Here is a 22263-nt window from a genome sequence, read left to right as displayed (position 1 = left end):
CCCCAGGCTTTGCTCTGAGACGCTTTCCTGGCAGTGATGGGAGATCACACGGGCATGTGTGCCTGGTGGGAGGGACCGCAGGTCCTAAGGCCATGGGACCTTCAACCTCGGAGCTCTGAGCAGAGACCTGGGTGAGAGCACACATCCTGTCGGAATCACAGTCCTGCAGCTGGAGCGGGGACCTTCAAGGGCATCTCCCAGGAACACAGAACCAGTCCTGCAGTCACACGAGTCCCTCTCAGTGTCACCAGCCATGTCTCCCCATCGGCTCTGGTGGGGGGACTGGGCCCCCCGGAAGGTCACCTGGATGAACCCGTGGCTCAGAGGCACCTTGGCCGGCAGCCCCACCCAACCCCCGGACCAGGGAGCATCATGGCCCAGGTGTGCCCACTCCTCCCCCGTAGAAAGGGCACCCAGAACATAAGCGCCAGTCGTCACGGAGCAGGTGCATCGCTAATCGTCATTTCCTTAATTTTACAGATCTTTGTTTTCTGAATTTTCCATAATAAACATTCAGAGAAAATAAAGTTCCTTGAAGCTGTCGAGAGACGAGTCAAGGGCACGAGTGTGCCGCTCGGAGGCCCGTGCGCTGGCCCCTCCCCCCCAGGAGCCCTGCATTCAGAGTCACTGGAAGGACCACCCACCGCGGACACAGTGAGCGCTCAGCTCAGAGTCACCCACAGACCGCAGTCATTGCTTTAGAAAGGGCAACTCGGTGAGCGCGGAGAAGGAAATGTGAACTACCAACAGGCTCCCAAAAACACCAACCAGGGGGCGCTCTCCAGCTGCCTGGCCGGGGTTTCAGCCCTGACACCTAGGGCCATCCATGGCCATCAGGGTGGGATACAGTCTGAGGGGTTTCAATGTTTTCTGGATTTTTTTCTTTTACTCTTAAAGAATTGCCACAGTGAGCTGAACTGTGGAGCCAACCTAGATGCCCTTCAGTGGATGAATGGATAAAGAAAATGTGGTATAGATACACAATGGAACATTACTCAGCAATCAAAGAGAATAAAATCATGGCATTTGCAGGTACATGGATGGAGTTGGACAAGATAATGCTAAGTGAAGTTAGCCAATCCCCCAAAAAAATGCTGAATATTTTCTCTGATATAAGAAGGCTGATTCATAGTGGGGTAGGGAGGGGGACAAGGGAGGATTAGACAGAATCTAGATAGGGCAGAGGGGTGGAGGGGTAGGAGGGAAAGGGGGTTAGAAATGATGGTGGAATGTGATGAACATCATTATCCAAAGTACATGTATGAAGACACAAATGGTGTAAACATACTTTATATACAACCAGAAATATGTGTAATAAGAATTGTAATGCATTCTGCTGTCATTTATTTTTTTAGATCAATAAAAAATAAAAATAAAGAATTGCCACATTGAAGGTATATTTCTGTGTATCCAATAAAAACCATCTAAAGCCACCCGGGTTTGTAAAGGGATGGAGCAGGCACTGTCCTCCTGCAGAGTCACGAGCCCTGCACCAGGGTACCGTGCCCGTACTTCTACATCAGTGACACGGTACCGGGGAGTCCAGGATTCCTGAGGATCCTGTAACTCAGAGGGACCAGGTGGGCCTGGGCTCTGCCCAGGGGCAGCTGGAGGGTTGAGTGGAGAGCGGAGGTGGGAGGGGAGGAACTGCTGAACAGGGGCATGTGCCTGCAGGAGAGCTGGGCCCAGACACCCTCACTCACCAGGGTCTGGTCTTCGCCCCAAAAGCCTCTCTCCTGAGAGAACCAGGACTGGATCTCCCCACACCTGCTCTCAGACACCTTCCCGGAGGGAGCAGGGCCTGCCCTTCCCCAGGGAGGAGTGCGGCCCCAGGAACCCTCCCCTCGGGCTCCCCCACAGCAGGGCTGGGTGGCACAGAGGACCTGGGCCCCCAGGAGATGATAGGAGCTGGCATCAAGGGACTTCAGAGAAGAGAAGAAGAGATAGGTATGAAGCCTGTGGAATGCGGAAACTAAACACAAAGATGAACTCAGTGGTCAGGGGAGTGCCCCAGACCAGTCCCCTGGGCCAGTCAGGAACCGCTCTGGGCCTGCAGGCAAGGAGGGGGCGGTGTGTCAGAGCCAGGGGGCAGCTGGAGGAGTCAGGGCCAGCTTCTGCCCCGGTGTGTGCATGCTCTCTGGAGGGCATCCTGTCCAGCTCCATCTCCAGCTGCACATGGAAGCATCCTCAGCACCGGCCACCAGCTCCAGCCTGAGGTTCTCAGAGGTCCTTCCAACACTTTATCCACACACAACCCCCACCTGCAGCAGCCCCCAGCTCGGGGCCTTACGCCCTTAGATGTGAGCACTGCTCAACCTGTCAATGTCTACACCCCTGGCCACCAAACCCCACCACATGGCCCATCTGGGGCTCTGTGTCCCACCTCCAAGAGCAATACAAGCTTCCATCCTAGGACCATCTAAACCCTACAGAATCATCTGGAAATCCTGCTTTCAGATACAAACGCTGGCCCCCTCCTTGCCCAGGAGAGCAGCAGCTTGCTCTGAGCATCCCCAGTTCAGGAATGAGAGAGGGCTGGACTTGTTTTTTTAACTGATGGTTCCGTTCTGGGGGCTAAGGGAAGTGACAGGGCAGAGACTCCCCCTCGAAACCAGCAGTTGCTTCCGTAGTTTAAATCAGCCTGTGCCCTAGAAGCAGATGGCCGGGGAGACACGAGCCGCTGACCCAGGAGGAAAGTATCAAAGAGATCTCCAGCAACATGTTCTTGAACAAAAATTTATACGACCTTGATTAAAATTTTATTTTAAATTAACTGCTTTGTAAATGTCATAAGCGGATCTGAGCAGAGACTGACACCCTCGGAGTTCTGCGGGAGGGGCAGACTCCGCCCAGGTAGGGCCTGAGGGTCCTCTGCTCCTGAGGGAGGCCCTTCAATGATGCTTCCGGGGGACCACAGGCACCGTTTGTCCTGCTGAGCTGGGCGTGATTCAGTTTTACTCTCAGGGAAAGAGGCTAATGAATGGCTCATGGTACTGGGACCCACCTAAGGGCCACATGTCACAGGAGGCATGGAGGAGAGACCACAGCAAGTCACATGGCTGCCCCAGGGGCCCTGGGTGCTCAGCTCTGGGTGCTTAGCTGAAGGCTAACTATTGGCGTGAAAGGCCGGGCTCTGGCAAGACAGACAGCATCAAGGAAGCTGGTCAGCCATGGTCAGGCTCTCCCGAGTGAAGGCAGAGGAGCACGAGTTAGGTCCTGGGTCCTCACTGCCACCTGACTGCCACCAACGTCCTTACTCTGCTTTGCAGATGAGAAAACTGTGAGCCCTGCTGAGACTGAGTTACCTCACAGTTGAGAGCAGCAGGTAGAGGGACTGGCTTCAGATCTAGGTGCTGGCAGTCAGGCCTAGAACTGCCCACACCACTGTCCTCCCCGTCTCAGAACCAAGGTCCCCAGACAGACAGAAAGGCACCACAGTGGGCCAGGGAATCCACCTGATGGAACCCGGAAGCGGCTTTTGAGCCGAGTCTTCCTTTGTGTTAGTTTTCCAAAGATCAAGCCCTCTGTGACTGCCTGGACTAAGGCTCCTGAAAGACTAATGTTTATGGATTTAACATTATGGGTTTCACTATGGATTTGTCTGGAATTTGAATGTTTGCAGGATTACTGTGTTCTGCTGCCTGCTGCAGTACAGGGGCTTACCCTAGGGGTGCGGCACCACTGAGCAGCACCCCAGCCCTTTTACTTTTTAATTTTGAGACAGATTCTTGCTAAGTTGCTGACCTCTAAATTGTGGTCCTCCTGCCTCGGCCTCCTAAGCAGCTGGGATCACAGGTGTAGCCTCCATGCCCAGCTTGGATTATTGCACTTTTAAAGGAAGCAGAAGCACCTGCTATACTCCTCGCTGAGAGAATGAACAAAGTTCTGTGCCTTCACGGTTTCTATAACTTTTGCAGATCTTTTAAGTGTGAATAGCATGTGTTGGAACTAAGAACATTTTATTATATAAAATGGAAAAAAAAAGAGAGAGAGAGAGTTCACCCTTGAGGTCATTTCTGGTTCTGCAGTTGTCTGCTAATTCATTGTTTCCTGCTTTTCCCTGTATTCATTTTCCTCCACTCCTGAGTTTCTTGGTCTTCTACCTTTCGTGTTGAATATTTAAGTCAATTTGTTTTTTTAAATATTCTTTTTTCTAAAATATATCTTGATTGCAGATGGACACAATACGTTCACTTGTTTCTTTTTTGTGGTGCTGAGGATCGAACCCAGTGCCTCACACCTGTTAGGCGAGCGCTCTACCACTGAGCCCCAGCCCCAGCCCTAAATATTCTTTTCAAAAGAAGAGGATCTAGAGTCGGTTTCCCCTGAGTATACCTCTGGCCCCATCTTAAGCATCATTACACAGCAGGGAACGCCAACCTGCAGGACAAGTCAGCCCCCCACTTATTTTTATGAATAAAGGTTTATTGGCACACAGCCGTGCCCACTGGTTTCCCACAGCTGCCTCAGTGGGCTGCCAATGTCCAGCAGTTGCAAAAGAGACCTCAGGGTTGGCAAAGCTGAATGCATTCACCATCGGCCCTTCCAGAAATTTCACCACCCTCAGTCCCAGGGTCTGTTGCCTGCAGTGTCCAAGCTTGTGGGTCTGCTTTGCTCTGCCCTCTCACGTTCTGACAACCCGCACTCACTTGTTTTATGAATCCCAGTGGTCAAGAGCTCTACCACCAGCTTCTCAGTGGCCCATCCTGGTCCCTGTGTCCACTCCTGGATGGCGCTGAGCACCTCGGTGGTGCCACTAGGCATGGCCTCACAGTGGGCCAGGGTCTGTGGGTGCTGCCCTCAGGAGCATGTCCAGACAGGGAGACCTCAGATGACAATCACACAGTAACAACCTGGGGGCTCGCAGAAAGACGGGGGTGCTGGAGGGAAGAGGGTGGACACACTCTGGAGGCCAGTGGAGGCCCCTCCAGGGCAGAAAAGCCCTCTGCAATGTCACCTCCCTCTGGACAGGACCAGGTCCTCTAGCTAGGGAGGACCCTGGCAAGAGTCACCAGGGCCATGAGACAAGACCAATCCCCTCCCTCTAGGAGGAGGGAGATCTGCAGGGACCCACGGCCTTCAGGGGCCAGATTTGTGCCTACCCTGGGGGCCAGTCCCAGCTCCTCAAAGCACTAGACAAAGCCAGCCCATTCATGCTCTGGCCACCATAACAAAGTGCCACTGGCTGGGGGCTTCAATGGCAGAAACACGTTGCCTCTCAGGCCTGGAGGCTGGAGGGCCGAGATCAGGGATGGGCAGGGAGGTTATTTCCCAGACTTAGAGTCTGTCGCAAGCCTCTCCAGCGTCCCTGGCATGGACTCTCCCTTGTCACACCATCGTCCCTCTGTGCATGTCTGTGTCCAACTTCCCTTTCTAAAAGGACACAGTCACCTTGGATTAGGGCCACCCACCCTGTGACCTCATCTTAGCTTGTCATCTGCAAAGACCCGATTTCCATCTGAGGCCCCAATTCTGGGGTAGGAACTGCAGGGTCTGTTGTGGGGACATAGCAGCCAGGAAATGAGGAAGATTGGGCCCTGTGTGCACCAGCAGCTGGAGCCAGAGAGGGACACTCTGGTCAGGTGAAGCCGGGAGTTCTGGGCCCTAAGCTGAGGGAGTTGGGGACTGAGGACAGAGAGGAACGCTCCTTGTCTGATCAAAGCCGTCACAGGCACCTGGAACTTCCCAAGAGGAAGGCGAAGTCCTGGCCTACAGAGGACCTGCAGGGCAGCGGGGAGAGCTGACTACGAAGCTCTCTCCTGTGTTGTGGCCCTGATGGCGCCAGCTGGCTGTCTCAAAGCCCGCGATTTCCGCCCCTTGTGCTGTTGACGCAGCTACCGAGTGTGATTTTTTGGAAACGTCCCTTCTGAAGGGAATTGATTCTCATGGCTTAGATACTCCTGTGTTGAGAAGATTTGACCTCCAGAAACAGCAGGCCACTGGCCAAGCCACAGTCCACCTGCACATTCGTTCAGGTGCCAAGGGTTTGTTAGCGATGTGACGCTTGATCCCCAGGTGCGGAAGGTTTCGCTGTCTTATCTCTACTCCACCTGACCTTCTCCAAACTTGCCAAGGCTACGCCAGCCCACAGCAGATTTCCTAGCTGGAGAGGTCGTCTCTGTAGCAAACAGGAAGCAGGCCCCAGTAGCCAGAGCCAGCTGCAGCCTGGGGAGGTCAGCCTGGCCCAGAGGGAGAGCAGCCTGAGCCTGGGGCTGGTCTTCTGATGTCCAGGGCTCCCTGAGTCTCACAGCAACCAATGCAGCATCCTGGGGCCTGCTGGACCTGGAGCTGACATCGCCAGAGACACATCTCTGAGACCAAGGCCCAACTGCTCTGGGCAAGACTCAGATTTTTTTAAGCATCTGTGTATTTGCAACCTGAGCAAATGTTCCCCACACTGTGTATTCTGCATTTGGAGAAAACACAGCCATTCCAACTATGGAGAAAGGGAGCCAACAGACGACATTTTGACAAAAGGAGACCAGAGGGATCGTATTTCACTGAGTAAATTGACAAAAGGTCAAATAGCTTGATCTCAGCCCCTGATGTGCTTGCTCTGAAAGCTGAACTGCCATTTAAATATTCATGGGCACCCGCTGCCCACAGCCCAGCCCGTCCCTCCAGGTCCACATTGGAGGAAGGCTGGGGCCAGGTAAGGAGCCCTAACTACACTGCCTTCCCAGCAAGGCTCGGGACTGGGAAGGACTCTGCTTCTGCAAGGAGCCAGCAGCTGTGGAGTCTAGAATCTTGAGAGAAGAGGGGGTCCTCGCCCTCGGGCTTCATGGGCCAGGTGCAGGAAGTAAGCGCTCTTCTCTGGCTCTGAACCACATGTCCATGCCCTTGCCCAGTGGCCTCTATCCCACCAACACCTAGCACAAGTGCTGCCCCTCCTGGGAAGACAGCAGACCTGCACCCAGCAGGGAAGGAAGGCTGGGGGAAGGAGCAGGACCCGTCCACCCAGTGCAGCCCAGAGAAGTACAAGGCCAGCTGCAGGCATCACCTCAAATTGTCTAGTGGCCACCTGAAGAAAAGTTAACAGCAACACAAAATTAACTTCAACAATATGTGAGATGTAACTCAACATCTCCAAATACTATCATTTCAACCCAGAACCAGTATAAAGTCACTAATGCCATTGCGCCTTCTTTGTCCTCTGAGTCTTCAAACACCAGGGCACGCCTCATAACCGTGCCTGTCTGGAGCGCCACCTCTCCAGGCTCACGCCGTGGGAGCATTGTGCCCACACCTGAGGGTTCCTAGTGAGGCACTCATGTCTCCACACCACAGGGACTTGTGGTCTCCATGGCAGTGGACACAGGTGCGGGCCACCTCACCTCCAGGTCCAAAGGCAGGACCTGCAGACTCACCAGGGCCATCTGTAGGGAGGGCGGCCTTGCTGTGTTCACGTGCCCCAGTCAGCCCTCTCCACAGGCAGGGCCTGTCTCCCGACTCGGCATTTAAGGCAAAGATGCCAAGAGCCCACGAGAGACTGTGCGCACCTTCGACGTCAGACCCACGTCCAGATGTGCTGCCCCCCCCACCACTTAGGAGCCTCGGGGTTTGGGGAATCTTGTGGCTTTTCAGAGCCTGGATTTTCCTGTCTGAACACGGGGTGGGAGCAGTGCAGGGGGCTACGGCTCAGTCCCTTTTCCAGCCACCTCATCTCCCCTCCGGGCAAAGACACCCAACCTCCCTGGGGATTGAACGATGGCTCCCCTGAGTGCCCTGGCACTAGGGGTCAATCAGGTGACCAGTCCTTTGCCATCGGTGCCTCTCATTCTCTTGGTGCAGTGATGGTTCAGGGCTGGGCAGGAGAGCTAAGCTGACCCAACCACAGCGAGCCCAGGTCAGCACTAGAAGGGCTGCCCCAGGAGCCACAGCCGGAGGTGTGAGCATCTCACTGAGGACAGGGACCAGGGATCCGTGCTTGGTGCTTGAGCTCCCAGACCCAACGCTGAGGGCCACAGCTATCTATGTGACCCCTCTGTACAAACTAGACCACCGTGCCGGCCTGGAAAGGCCCACGACCTCCTAAATGTCCCGGCAGGCTAAGAGTCGGCTACGGAAAGAAGTCACACATCTACACACGTGACCCTCTCAGCGTGCCACAGCGGGAAGGTCAGTCCCATAGCCAGTCAATTCCCCTGATGCACAAGCACAAGCAGGGCTGGATTCCCTCCATCAGTGACAGCTGGATGAGTCACAGCTGACCCGAGGCCCACCTGTGGCACAGGGGACACTCGTCAATATGCACTTCTGACCCCGTCAGCACTATGGAGATGACGACCCTAGAGCACTGAGCCTGGGCTGGGCCCGCCCTCCTCCATACTCCTTCTGTGAGCAAGTGTCACATGGAAGAGGCTTGTCAGTGCTCGGAGCCTGTAGTGCAGGACCGCAGTGGCACAGTCCCACCTGCTCGGAGGGCCAGGCTCTGCAGGGTCCCTCCCCCACCACGTCACACATGGACTGTGTTCTCCTTTTCCCTGGTCGCTCCTTCCCATGTGTGCCCGCGCTCACTCACCGTGAGATCTGGATTCTCTCCTGGGCCACCTCCAAGGAACCTCTAAGCTCTACCTAGAACCAGCCAGTAGTGACCTGGCCTGACAGACCCCTGGGAGAGGCCAGACTGGAGCATCCCCCTCCCGTGAAGGGCACACGGGGAGGGTGCACATCTGAACTCCGCCTCTCCTATGTGGCCAGGCTCCCCGCTGACACCTCCCGGAGCAGAGGATGGCAACACTGGCCGAAAGTGAGGCCACCTGGGAAGAACTTAAAAATATGGACACGCAAGCTCTTCTGCAGTCCAATTAATTAGAACTTCAGGGTAGGGAAAAACATGGATATTTTTAGACCATACCAGGTGGCTCCCATGTGCAACCAAGTTTGGAACCACCAGCCAAAGCCAGCGCTTTCTGGGAGTAGGAGGGAAAGGGAAGGTTATTTGCACCAGGCATTAAGAGGATGAGGGAGGGAGGGCAGGTTGCCCTGCTCCTCCTGTTGGCCACACCTAGGACAAAGAGAAGCCCTGCCACATCGCCCTGTTGGCAGCAGTCTGGCCTGTGGTGGTTGCTGATCCACAGCCGGGAAAAACCAAACTGCAGACAAGCCCCTAGTCCCCTCTTCCCATGGGGACCCAGGAGCACAACCGGGACGGTGGAGGCCCGGCTTGTACAGGAAGCCAAGGGTCAGGTACATGAAGGGACAACATACAGAAAGGAACAATTCATGAAAAAGAGATGCTTCACAAAAAAAGATGTAAAAATACCCCTGAGGATATGAAAAGATGTCCAACATTACCCATAATAAGATCAATGCAAATCAGAACTGAGACCCTCTCAAAGTGGCAAGAATCACCAAGCGCAGAGCACGCTGAGGCAGGTCCTTCCAACGGCCGTGAGCTTTCTGCAGGCTCGGCCAACAAACTGCCCCGGCAACCCCACCGCTAGGAACTTACCCTCAAGACAACACGAAAATCATCTTCTGATACAAAAATACACATGCATAAGGCTATCCCATGCCGACTTGTCAATAATTGCAAAATACCAGCAGCATCCTGAACATCACTACCCCAAAGAGTGGTTGAACAGACCACAGACCCTGCAGCACCATGGGAAGGGGGTCCCTGTGAACCACGGGAGGAGCTGGGTATGGAGTGTGGGCTGGGGGCTTCTTTAATCTATTTTCAATTGACCAAAATTATGTACTTATTTATTGTGCACAACACGTTTGAGATTTGTGCTCTCTGTGGCTAAGGCAAGCTAATTAACATACACATTGCCTCACAGACTTCTGCGCTGAGAACACCCGAAAGCTACTCAGTAATTTTCAAGGATACAATATATCGCTGGCTGCAGCCACCAGCTTGCACAATCAGTCCCTTGGCCTTCTTCCTCCCATCTGACCAAACACAGTATATTGTCAAACAAACAAACAAAAAAGTACAAAATGCTATTTAGAGGATGTAATTTTAGGGTCAAAAAAAAAAATAAGGGAAAGTAAAGTTCACACTCTTTGCACATAAAGAGCTCTGGCTGGGTAAAGCCAAAGTGAATGAGATGGGTTACCTACAGACGGTGGAGAGGGACGAGGTGGAAAGGACAGCTGGTGGAAAAGGCAGGAGGGCACAAGGAGTGTGGAGAGGTGACATTTCCCTTGAATCATGTCTAAATTGCATTAGTTATCTATTCCTGAAAATATATATATATATATATAGCCCCCAAAACTAAGCGGCCTGAATCAGTAGACCTTTATCTCAGATGGTTTCTGGGGGTCAGGAGCAGCTCAGGGGAGGTCCTCGTCTGGGTCTCTCTTGAGGCTGCCGTCCGGGGGGAGGCGGCGCTCAGGGTCACCACTGGTGGACTCTCTGTATCTCTGCTCCTGACTGGCTCTCTCTGGACTAAGTGCTCAGAATCTGAGCAGATCCCCAAAGAGACTGTCTTCCTCAGTCTCTTTATGACCTGACCCAGGAAACAGCAGATTCTTCCTCTACTGAGTGCGGCAGTCGTAGGAACCAATCTGGAAGAATGTGAAACTGGGCTCAGAGGTGCCCTTGGTAGAGTTCCTGGGCATGAGGCCTTGGAGGTACTCTGGGGGCTGGTATCACCCTCTCAGGGGGAGGAAAACCAACAGCAGGGGAAAGGTGCCTGCCAGGCTGAGCTTCACGTGGACATATGACCACTTTGGGGCTGCAGGGGCTTCCAAGGGACGTAGGAGAGCAGTAGGATGATGTGCCCTGAGGCTAAAGGCCAGGGGGGACAATCAGAACCCCACAAAGTGGGGCTCTCATCTAGCATGGGAGTACAGGTGTGAAATGGATCCCGGGTCTCACTGCCAGAGAGGGGGGTAGGAATACGCGAGAGGAGGGGCTAAGAGGACACAGAGGAACCAGCTTGCAGGAGCTCCCTCTGCCTCAGGAGCTCAGCATTAGAATAAATAATGGCAGCATGTCTCTCCCGAGTGAGAATCCACCAGTCCAGACCTGGTCACAGACACAGATGCCCAGTGGGATCACCGACTCATGGGAAGGAGGAAGGAGAAAACCCACTGGTCAGCAGCTCAGTCCCAATGGAACCCACAGCTGGAGTTAAAGGAGGAACAGGTGCCGACAGGTCTCACCGACAAGTTTCTTCATAATTACAGAGGGGCCTGGTGGCTTTACAGGGGAGCAACTATGAACAGCACCCCAACCAGCTGAACAGTCAGCAGCCTGGGCAGCGTGGCCGTGTGACCACCTAGAGGTAACTGGTCTCCCTGCCGACTTGTTCTTGGGTGTACTCGGGGTGTGGTGGACATGTCTTCAGGGTGGGATAGCGCCATGGGCTCCCAATCCCCACCTCACCCAGGAGTTCGAGATGCAGAGGTCAGTGAGGGCCACCCCACCCAGAAGGTGCCTTTCAGCGTCAGTCAGCCCTGCAGGGTGCTGAGATGACCCCCCAGGCCTCAACCCCTGGCTTCACATGCCCTGCTCCAACGCGCAGGAAATTTCCACAGATGGAGACGGAAATAAATATGTGCTCTTGGCCAAATCTGATCCTCACTACGACTCATTAAATCAATTAAGTCACTCTTTGGCAGGATTATTTATGGAAATAAGAAATCGCTTTCCATCAGCAAGTCTGAGGCTGGCTAAATGTCTTCAGCTCAGTGGGGCGAGTGGCGCGCATGCCCACGTCGCTCAGAGGAGACCAGCCTCATCCACCCACCTCGCCTTCAACATTCTGAGCCTTTTTAACCCTTGCAGCTTCAGACCCACAGCGCCTCCTGCAGGTGGACGGAAGCACTAGAGACCCTGGCTGGCCCGTGGTGCCCGCTAAGCGAGAGCCACAACTCCAGACTGGGAAACAACACCAGGGCCCAGGAGCGCTGCGGCCAGCGCTGGCAGGCAGCTGGCCAGGATGGCCACACCACAGGGTGCTGTGGAAAACCAAAGCAGGGGCTCCGCCGTGAGGGTGGAAACTGTGGCGCTGCCAAAGCCGGTGATTTCTTTCTTTTTCCCCAAGAAATCTGGCATAGTGCAGGATCTCCCCGGGCTCTGGGTTCTTAACGTTGAGAACTGACTCAAAACTGAAAGCACAGTACCTTCACATGCCTCATCAGGACACTGAGGCCACACTGCGACCCCCAATCCCTCCTCTTACACATACCCCCATTCCTTAGAGGCCATTCCCAGTCCTTCTCTCTGCACACTTAGGGTTTGTGCTGCTTTCAGGAGCAAAGGAAGCCCCCAAGAATTAGGACCATCTATCAGAAAGGTACTTGAGGTTCTCAAGGGAACAGCTTCTGCCCCTGACTTGGCTAAGTTGTTAGAACGTCCACGGAACTGCCCCTGGCCCAGGGACAGGACCTGTTATGGTGGAGGAAGAGGCCCTCGGCTGCCCCCACCCGGGTCTGGGCCTGGACTCCACCCACCTCTCCAGTCCCACATCTAGGACTGGCTGCAGACGCCCACCCCATGCCACCCATCAGGCAAGAGCCACTTGGTAGAACCCCGAATGATGGACTAGCACCCACAGCCAGATGGCCAGCTGGAGTCTGGGCGCCTGCGGCTGAGCACCTTGAACCCAGTGGCAGGAGGTCTGCAGAATAGGAGTGTTAAGCTAAGGCCACCACATTGGATTCAGGCTGCCACTGGGATCCCAGGTCGCTGCCCTGAGTCTGTCTGGAGAACCAGTCCACCAAGGGACAGGAAACCTGCAGCACATCCGCCCACAGGGGTCCCTCCTGCTGGGAAGACGCCTTTTTCAAATCCATGTTTTGTTTTTACCTCTCACTTTTTAAAATGCTTGTTTCCACGGGAGAACTCATCCGTGGTGCGGGAGGTCAGGCAGTGGTGGTCCCTGGAGGGAGGAGGCTCCCAAGGCCTCAAGACATCCTGCCCCTGACCCAGACAGTACAGAGGACACAGGAGGGTGAGGCTTCCTCGGCTGCAGGAGGCAATTGCGCCTCCCCTGGGCCCCGGGCACCTTAAGCCTAAATGCTCTACACAGACACGTGCCTCCCCCAGGCCCACGCCTCCCCCAAGCCCACACCTCTCCCAGGCCCACAGCTCCCCAGGCCCACGTCTCCCCAGGCCCATGGCTCCCACAGGCCCACAGCTCCCCCAGATCCATGTCTCCCCCAGACCCACATCTCCTGAAAAGGCACCCCGGATGGCTTTCAAGACAAGCCACGTGAAGTGACTTCCCTCTGGCCATCAGCCCCATCAGGCCAGTGTGGCCACGTGAAGACCACGCCTGGTAGGAGAGGAGCCCGGGCGGGTCAACACCTCCAGCACTACACCGGTCCCACAGCCCCGACGCCTCTGGGTTCCGGGAGGGTTTCTCCCCAGCAGCAGCCTGGAAGCCTCCAGGCAGGAGCAACAGTGAACCTCGGCTCTATCTCCGGGTTTTACCCATGTTTCTAGATTTTTCTCACGTCGATCTCACACTTCATATTACCCAGCCAAGTTTAAGCAAAGCTTTCGGGTTAACTGAAGGTCACGTGAGTTAATTACCAGCTGAGTAATTAACTCACACATCCCCTGCGCTGCATCCCACAGACGCACACGTGGCAGAGATGGGTCTCCATGTCCCGTCAGCATGGGTCCAAAGACGTCCTGTGCTGCTGCTGCTGCTGGTTGGGGGCTGCTCACAGGGAAGAGCAAGGCCAGCCATGGTCAAAGGGCAGCCCTTTCCCCAAGGATGCAAAGCGCCAAATGGTTTGTCAAATCCACATATTTTCATAAGTAAATCATGACCTTTTAAGAAACTGATGGCCCCACTGATTTGCATGATCAATGCATTAGGGTTTCTTAATTTAATTCACCTTTAAGTGTGGTCCTAGGAGGTTGAATATTGTCCCCCCACCTTCAAAAAAAACCCACATGATATTATCTGGAGATGATTCGCAGGTGTAATCGTCATGGCAAGGATGGAGAAGAGCGCCCTGGACTTGGGTGGCCCTCAATCTGGAGGAGTCCCTGTAGGAGACAGAAAAGGAAGCACGGAGGCAGCAGGAGAGGCCGCAGGAGGAGGGAGGTGGACTTAGAGGCCGCGGCCAGGAGCCCAAGGACCGCCAAGCATGAGGGACACAGGGGGTCCTCCCAGGCCTCCAGGGGAGCTCACCCACTGCTCCTGGACTCCACACACGGCCTCCAGAACTGTAATGGGACGAGCCTCTGCCATTGAAGCCCTGGGAAGCCACAGGGCGGGGATCTCAAGTCACCAGGGTCCTGTAGCCGTCTTCTCTAGACTCCCCCGTCTGAGCTGCCTGGACAGCACCAGGGGCTGGCCCTCACTTTCATCCACACAGCTGGCCTCCTGCCAGGGAGGTTCTGGACGTCACTCAGGGCCCGGGAGGAGCCTACAGAGGAAGCCACTCTGCACCAGGGCTCTGTCCACCCAAGCTGCAGACCGCCCACCACAGCCCAGTCGAGGTGCCCTGGGAGGCGCCCTAGGCCCATCCAGCTACTCCACACACAGCCTCTCAGCTCACAAGCCCTGTGAGGAGGGAAACCCGCCTGATCTGGCCCTTGACGGCCTGGAGGTAATGGCCAGAGCACCCAGGGCTGCTGTGGGCCTGAACCTTGTAAGAACCCTTTCCAACCGTCCCCTCACAGTGCCTGGTTTACCTGCTGTGTCAGACAAGTAGGCGAGAACATCCCCCAGAGAGTGAGGACACAGCCCCCTGTCCCCCCTGGTCAGCACCGGAACCCCAGGGAGGGCCGCCTGGCAGAGACCATGGCCTCTCCTGACAGCCACGAGATAGAAATCCAGACCTGGACCTGAGGGCAGAGTCCCCGTGCTCTGGGGACCTGAGGGCTGGGGTGTGGACATAAGGCTGAGGACCAACATGAATCTGAGTCACTGCTGAGATCAGCAGACATCGCTGTGCCAGAGAGCACGTCTGCCAAGACCTGGAGTCCGTGATGAAGCAAACAGCGCCCAGCGCTGGCCCTGGGCCCAGTGCACAGGCCAGGGCGTTTAGCACACCGCACGCGGTCAGCAGGGGAGGCTGGAGCATGGGGCAGAGCCATGGCTAGCAGCGCCACCGAGAAGCCTATGTCACCACGGCCCACTATCTGGACAATACCATGGGGCCCCAGAACCAGGGCCAGGAATTCAAATGGCCACAGTGCCCGATGAGGAGGACAGGGTGCACCGAGCAGGGCAGGGAGAGGAGGGGGCAGGCAGCCTGGCGACGGGCAGGCTGCAGGAGCCGTGGATGGGAGGCCCACACGCTGGTCTGGGCCTGAAGCTCTGAGCGGTGCGGGCTGAAGACCGGCCACCGAGACCCAGGAGGCAGCTCAGCTGACCCTTCCCTTTTAAAACTGGACGTGTCGTGACGGCTGTTGGCAGTTAGGACGCCAACATGGCAGCAGTCTCTGCCATGGCTCCTAATGAGGGCAGCAGGTGGGCGCACCTCCGTCCTGTACATTCACAAATGGCAATTCCTTTTCCAAAACTCCCAGATGACCGGACATTGATCAAAGTGACATATAAATAAGCCCCGCTTTCAAAGTAGAAGCCACTCAGAAGCGCACAGAGGGACAAGCATACGGCTCTCAACAGAGGGACATCTCTCGCCAGAGTGCACATGGCCCACGTTCCTCCCCGCACGGGAGGCCAGGGGGCCGACCCTAGGAAGGCACAGGGACTGCTGTGTTAGCGCTTCGGTTCAGCCCGAGCCCCGGGAAAGACCTCCACAGCCTGCTGAGCGCCAGCAACAAGCTCCCCAACAGGCACCCACAATGGGATTAAGGGAGCACATGGCCTCAGGATGTGATGTCTCTGCCAGGAGACCCAGGGGACTGACCCCAAAGACCCAGACTCCTTGATGGATAGGCCAGGTGAGCCCCTGCAGCTGCAGAAAGGGGGCGTCACCTGGGGACCTCACTATCCTGTGGGTCATGGGTACCCCTCAGCTTCCTGAGCTGTCCCCAAGGTGGCTCTCCACCATCATGTCGGGGCTCTGCACAGCCCTGCAGGACTGGACCTTCCACCTGGACCACAGGCTCCTTCCTGGTGGCCTCTCACCCCTCACCTCTCTTCTCTCCCTTCCAGACTCCTGGCCTCCTGGCCTTCTGAGTGGCTCAGGCCCCAGAGAGAAGCTGGAATGTTCTGGAAAGCTCTGGGACTCTCCCGCTCTCTGCTCGGCTACTGCTTTCAGCTGCCCTGTTTGCTCAGACCCCGCTGAGGCCGGCCTCACAACAGGCGCACTCTGCTCCTGTCCTGGAGGAGTCCTGCTCGGCCACCATGGTGATGATGATCTGTATTCATGCTCTCAAGATGGCTGCTGGCCTGCCAGCAGTGTCTTCATTCCAGGTGGGAATTGGGGAAAAGGTACCCGGTGAAGGACAGGACAAGACGAGTGACAGCTATCTTGGGGATGCCACTTAGTGACTGCTTACATTTCACTGGTCACATGCCATTCCAGTCTGCACCAGGGGCTGGGACTTGTATCTGCCTAGTGGGGACATTACCGCCCACAGGTGTTCTCTGAGAAGTGCAGGAGGACATGGGGTAAGCTGAGGGCCATGGGAGGACGTGCCTGGTCAGGGCGCAGCCTTCACGCTGAGTCCTACAGGATATGATGACAAGATAGTGGCTCCAGTACACACAGGTGCCACTCCACCCCTCCAGCTCATTGAAGGACCGTGTTGAGACCTCAGTGGTGCCGTCCGTGGCCCATGGGGTTCCTTTCTGAGAATCAGGGCAGGGAGCCTGGGAGGCTTTTAATTAAAATATAATGAGTAAGCGGGAGCAGAGACCCCAGGTGCCCCTCATTCTTCCTCGCTCTGCGTGAGGCAGTTATGAGGCTCTGCAGGAACCGCCACGGTAAGAGAGGCCCGTGGGACCACGGGGTCACCAGAAGTAGGCCTGACTGCCCATGAGGAAGCTCTGTAATGTCTGCATCTGAGGTCGTCGTGCTGCAAAAGCCCGAAACCTTATCTTTCTTGAGAACAACGCTGAGTGATCCATGCAGGACACTCCCCTGGGGTCTATGACCCGGGAGGGGTGGTAAACACCCAGCTCTCCCAGGCACAGACCCTGAGCTGGAGCCCTCCAGGAGAGCACCCTCAGGAGCGGCCAGGGCCCTAACGAGGACCCAGAGCCGACCTGCTGTGTGCTCCTGGGGCCTCCCAGCCCCACCTACGCCCACCCTGGCTCCCAGCCACCAGCCCAGGCCTGTCACCCAGCTGTGCCCCCCTCGCTCAGCTCCACCCAGAAGACAGGGAAGTCACCTGTGAAGGGATGTCTGCCTGGCTGCTCTCCTGCTTGGCCAACATCAGCTGCCCAGGGGCTGGGGGTGCAGCCCGCATCCTCCCTGTGTGGTGACCTGAAGCAGGAGGGAAGGAGGGGGGCAGAGTCCTGGTTGAGAGGAGGAGGCCAAGCCCTGCGTGCGAGGGCTGGAGTCCTAAGGAGCCTCAGGAGCGCTGCAGCCGGGACTGGACGGGGCGGGGCAGGGCGGGGGGTGGGTGGTGCGGAGCTGACCTGCAGGGACTTGCCCTCCTGCCCAGCCGTCTGCCCTGGGGGAGCCTCCTGTGAGGATGCAGGAGCAAGCTGGACAGGAACACCTGTGCCTGTGGTGGCCAAGGACCCACATCCTGGGTCCAGGCGCGGCCTCCCTCCTGAGAGCTGCAAAGGACAGCAAGAGTGACCGGCCCCTGTCTAACTACAGCCCCATTTCCTGTTTCGCTCACGCCCTCGGCCCCAGGGCCCCTCCGGAGGGCATGGCTTGGTCTCCTCTTTCAAGTTTCCCACAGGTTCCTCTTCTCCAGTGGCCGCGTCCCTCCTGTTGCTGTCCATCCCCCAACAGAGGTGCTCGGCTTGGAGCCCATGGGCTGGGACCTACGAGGGTCACCAGGGATGGGCAGCTTCAGTGCTGAGTGTCCAGGGGCTGCTGGGGCATCTCAGAGGCATCTCAGGCAGAGGGAGCCCTGAGGGAGGGCAGGAGGGCAGCAGGCAGCACCCGGCGTTGCTCTGTGCTTGTCCTGCCCTGAGAACTCTTGTCCCACAAAGCGTCCTGGATGGCCACACAGGTTTGGCTGTGGTTCTGGGGACTTAGGGGGTAAATCCAAGCCACAGGGTGAGGCCAGCCTCCCTGAGAAGGCAGCTCATGGACAGAGACAGAGAGGATATGAGGCTGACGGCCAAGAGAGAGGGGAGAGTGGCGGAGGAGCAGGCTAGGAAAGGCCAAGAGAGACATCCCAGCAGAGGGGACAGCAGAGCTAGGCCAGGCGGCGAGGGAGCAGGAGCTGGCTACCTGGGGTGGAAGGTTCCAGGCAGAGGGAAGCCCAGCCCCACAGGAGGCACGTGCTGCAGGAGGAGCAGTGGTCAGCTGGGATCTCCAGCCTGGACCCTCACTTGGCCAGGAGCCCATATGGTGGACTTATTGGAGTGATCCCTGGTCTTGTCACAGTGGCAGAACCTGTCTCCACACTGACTGACACGCTCCTCCTTGCCCACATGACAGGTGGCCCACCTTCTCCGCACCCCAAAAGGCCAGGCGCTAGCCCCATCAATACTGCCTGAGCCACAGAAGTCCAGTGTCTGCAATTTCCAGAAGATGCTAGGCAGGCAGATTTGGTACCAAGATACCCGACTGTCGTTGGCAACTGATTTAACAAGTTTTGTCTTAATCTATGTGAGTCGAACAAAACAGAGGGGGCATCTGCAACCCTGGGGGAACCAGAGGCCCACCCCAACCACCCATCTGCAGGAAGTAAGATGGCACCCTCCTGGGTCAGGGTGAGTCTGAAGTCCCTGGGAGATGGGAAGGACACGAAGAAACAGCAGCCTAGGGAAGGTGGAGGCAGAGCCCAGAGGGTTGCCCCAAGGTGAGGGCCACGGCCCTTGGCGCTGCAGAGACAGCAGACCCTTCCTGGAGCCCCGAGAACAGTACCCACCCACCCTGGCGCGGCTCTGGGCAGTGCGCTCCTGTTGCCTTATGATGCCTGGTTTGTCGTAAGCTAGTTCAGCAGCCCAGGCCACCAACACAGCCCTCACACACACCAAGCATCCTGTCACTCAACAGGCGCTTCATGAGCACCTACTGTGTGCACACAGGTATGCATCATAGAAGGTGGACCGTCCTCACACACTGACTCCACCACGACCAGAGGGCCAGGGTCTCCAGGAACCATGATGTGGGAGAGCTGCTCAGGGGCCACCTGCGTCCTGCAGGATGGAACGCTGAGGCCGAGCAGGTTCAGCCTGCAGAAGGGACCCTCCAAGCTCAGCCCAGAGAGTAAAAGGTGAGCAGCAGGTGTCCTGGAGGTGGGGGGCTGGCCATGGCATCCCTGCTGTAGCCCCCACACACAGGCAGACTCTGGCCCTGGGCACGGCTGCTGGGGCACTCAGGACAGCGGGCACAGGGCCTGGCCACACCCTCCTCGTCCCCGTGCCTGGCTGCCCTGCCCCTCTGCGGAAGCCGGGCCAGGACAGCGGGGAGGGCAGCAGGCAGCTTCCCCAGCTCTGGCCATGGGGAGCCGAGGGACAGCCACAGGCCTGCACTTGGGTGTGTGCACCTGCCAGGGCGCATCCCGGCCTCCACAGCCCGCAAGGAGGACAGTGGCAGGGCTACCCCACCCCAGGCAGCGGCACACGAGTCACCCCTACCTGGCAGCACGGGCCACCGCAGAATTTCATCTTTTTCTTCCAGATCTTTGGGTCAAAAACCAGCACAGTGGCTCAGCCATGGGCCTGGAGCTCCTTGGGCAACACAGCTCTTGCCTGTCGCCTCCTCCAAATGGGAGACACCTGGGCAGGTACTGCCCGCGCCACCCTGCGCAGCCCACGTGCGGCCACACCCTGCTCGTGGCGGCGGGTCGGGGGGCAAGAGTGCCAGGGAAGGCTCACAGGCCCTGCCCGCCCCCACCGTCCACCGAGACGGCCTCTGCCAGCCAGGAGCGCTGGACCTCCTGAGAGGGCGGGCGCGGCTGTCCGCCTTAGAGCAGGAGAAGCGTCCAAGCTGCCCACGGCTCAGTCTTCACTGTGGCTGTCACCACCACCAGCGAGGTGACTGAAGGAAAACTGCACAGGCAGGAGGGGACAAGGGACAGAGGACGTGCACCCTGCCTCCCTCCGCTGCTGCTCAGGGCTTCATGCGGAAGGCTCTGGAGTCAGCATCCATGCTGGAGCCTCGGCCTCCTTCCCTGTGCTCAGTTTAACCACAGACCTCAGGTAGGCTGGTGAGTGACAGGGCTGACCTGCCGGTCCTGGAGGCCAGCACTGGAGGAGCTGGCCAGGCCCTGCCCAGGTGGATGGCAGCCCCTCTGCTCTCCTGGGCCTGGTTGGTGAGGCTGTGGCTGTAAATTCATTTCAGGAAAATGCCGCTGCTCTCCTGATGCCCCAGAAGACTAGAAATGGATTTTCCCAGGGAGGCCTTCTGGTCACTGGGTCACCTCAGTGGGCCACAGCAGTCACCACTGGTGCATCCAGAACCGTGGGGCAGCGATTAACCAAGAAAGGCACGCGCCTGATGAGGCCCAGCTTCCTCCCGCCGCTCCCCTCTCTGCCCAGAACATTCCTGGGTCACTGCACTTAAAACACAACCGACCCAAGAATCTTTAATTCACTAATACGAAAATTACTGCCTGGGGGCTGGGGATGTGGCTCAAGCGCTAGTGCGCTCGCCTGGCATGCTTGCGACCCGGGTTCGATCCTCAGCACCACATACAAATAAAGATGTTGTGTCCGCCGAAAACTAAAAAAAAAAAAATAAATAAATATTAAAATTCTGTCTCTCTCTTAAAAAAGAAAATTACTGCCTGATGCTGACGCTTGAAAATCAGCTTGTTCTAGAATTCAGGTAGGAAAAGCTTTTTTGAAAGCCCATCAGTTTGTGACAGCGTGCAGTGGACGCTCTGCTCACCGTCCAGCAAGCCCAACCCCCGCCCCGGGTGGCCCGGCCGACCCACTCAGGTCTGGGGGCCTGGCTCTGGCAGAGCGGCCAGGTCCTCCTAATCGGATCAGACGGAGCCTTTTCCCTCATGTGACTGCCCGGCCCAGCCCTGATTAGCGTCACACACACTGGCCCAGCCGCCCCGGGCTCAGTGACTTCCTCACTTGGAGTAAGAGCGAGAGTTTGATGCCTGGACTCCAGGGCTGGGTTGCAAAGGAGTTTTCTGGGGGAGAAGAATAGGGTTCGGGGCTGGGTCCTGGGGAGATGCAGAGAGAGAGGCCGAGACAGCCCAGCTTTCAGCAGTGTAGGGGAGCAGCCAACCCGTGAGCCCCCTGGAGGCTGTCCTCAAAAGCCCCTCTGCGTCCCCAGTGCCAGATCCCCCTTCTGTCTAACTCGGCATATTCAGAAGTCTGGGTTTCTCTGGAAGCAGGTGGACAGGTGCAGGGTCCAACCCGCTCCTGCTAACCACTGACCCCTCCCCACGGGCACTTTCCAGAGGCAGGTTCCCGAGCTCTTGGCCAGGCAGTTTCTGAGTCTGGAAGTCATCCTGTTTCAGAGAGTTTCCCTCCCTCCCACCACTGACTCTGGGGATCAGTTTCCCCCAGGGGGGTGGGAATATACTCACAGTGGCCTGGGGAGCAAGGCACTGCCATGTTTGAGAGCCCCAAACTCCGGGCTCCGCCAGCCGGGTTCAAATCCCAGTTTTGCTGTTTCCTAGCTGTGTGTTCTCTGGCTAATTACTCAGCCTCTCTGTGCCTGTTTCAGTGTGGGCAGCAGTCGTAGCCCCTTGGGTCAGTGTTCTCAGGCTGCTGGAACAATCTAGAACGAGGGGGGTGGCTTAAACAACAGGCCATGGTCTCTCAGTTCAGGAGCCAGAAGGTTTGAAGTCAAGCTGTGGGCAGGACCAGGCCTCTTCCAGGGCTCCCGAGGAGGACCCTGCCTCCTCCTGGCTGGTGGCCACATCCCCACCTCTGCTTCCATGGTCATTTGACCACCTTGTCTGGGTCTTTTCCCCGTGTACCTGTCTCAAAGCCTCCTCTGCCTCACTCTGTACCAGAGGCCACCTGAGCAGCCCCTGAGGGTTTGAGGCCAGCCGGCCAGGCACCCTCCCAGGGGTCAGGAGGCCCCCCTGGGCCACTGTGTGGCACACAGGCCTACGTCTATGGCAGCTCTGAAGACCCAGGGCCTGACCAGGACTGCAGAGGCTGTGTCTGCAAGGCCCTGGGGAGTGCTGAGCCTGGCCTGGCTGCTGTGCCAGCTACCCCCGCTGTCACCTTTGGGTGGCCTCAGGAACCCTGGTCAGTGTAGATGCTGCCTCTGCCTCTCCTCCAGGAGGGGCCGGGGTGGCTCGAGGGCTCCAGAGTGACATTCAGTAGGTAG

Source organism: Marmota flaviventris, chromosome 1, assembly GCF_047511675.1.
Source record: "Marmota flaviventris isolate mMarFla1 chromosome 1, mMarFla1.hap1, whole genome shotgun sequence".
In the NCBI taxonomy this organism is placed as follows: Eukaryota; Metazoa; Chordata; class Mammalia; order Rodentia; family Sciuridae; genus Marmota; species Marmota flaviventris.
The sequence above is the reverse complement of the archived record's forward strand: the minus strand, read 5'-3'. Positions refer to the sequence as shown.